The sequence below is a fragment of the Mandrillus leucophaeus genome, unplaced genomic scaffold (genome assembly GCF_000951045.1).
Source record: "Mandrillus leucophaeus isolate KB7577 unplaced genomic scaffold, Mleu.le_1.0 Scaffold1293, whole genome shotgun sequence".
Lineage (NCBI taxonomy): Eukaryota > Metazoa > Chordata > Mammalia > Primates > Cercopithecidae > Mandrillus > Mandrillus leucophaeus.
The window spans coordinates 65,248-66,022 of NW_012101247.1; the positions used below are offsets into that span (position 1 = coordinate 65,248).

At 26.5% G+C, this 775-nt stretch overlaps 1 protein-coding gene across 1 annotated transcript in view; it reads right to left on the reverse strand.

The window, feature by feature from the left end:
* Positions 1–775, reverse strand: part of LOC105533890 (leucine-rich repeat serine/threonine-protein kinase 2) — a gene marked incomplete at its 3' end in the record, with an annotated part of 159,019 nt that overhangs the window by 64,945 nt on the left and 93,299 nt on the right. The gene's annotated exons all lie outside the window — the stretch shown is intronic.

Sequence of the window (775 nt, forward strand, 5' to 3'; positions counted from 1 at the left end):
CCATTTTAAGTAATGAGTTGGGTCTTTTATCTAGTGAAAATCATTCATACATACAAAAACATTAAGCTAAGTAGGTTTAGAAAGCAATTACCTCCATATGACTGAATCGAAATCATGTTTCTAAAGGTTCTGTTCCAGCTGATGTGCTTTTAAAATTAAAAAAACAATAAACTTACTGTGGAAGATTTAAAATTGCTTCTGGAATACATGTAAATTTGTTTTGAGATAATTTTAGGCTTGTCATGGAAGGAGGCAAGAAAGGCATAGCAGCTAAAAGAAAAAAAATGAGATAAACATTTTAATCATTTTACCCAGATTTCCATTAAATTCAAAAATAAGAACAGCTACCAATGGTGTTTAATTTAATTTAATTTCTATTCTCACACTGACAATTTTTAAAAATCCACTTTTAAAAACAAAGTAATAGCCTTAATACTTCCACTAAACAATAAAACAAAATGCCATACTTACCAGAATCTTTTAACCTGGAAACTAAACAGCTATTTAAATATAAATTTAACTACCCAACATTTGTACAAAGTAAAAATTATTAGAATATTCATTTCAAATTATGTGTGATGTTATTATATATCATATAGATTAACTAAAATTACTCTTAAATAACTCTAGCAAAACAACTTTGAACACTTTACTAATATACAGCATATTATAAGGACAAAAATTATTTATGGTACTAGCTCATAAAGAGTGTTCTATGGAATAATAATGGGTGTTATTTAATGAAAGTATTCTTTGACCATATAATCTTAAGAGA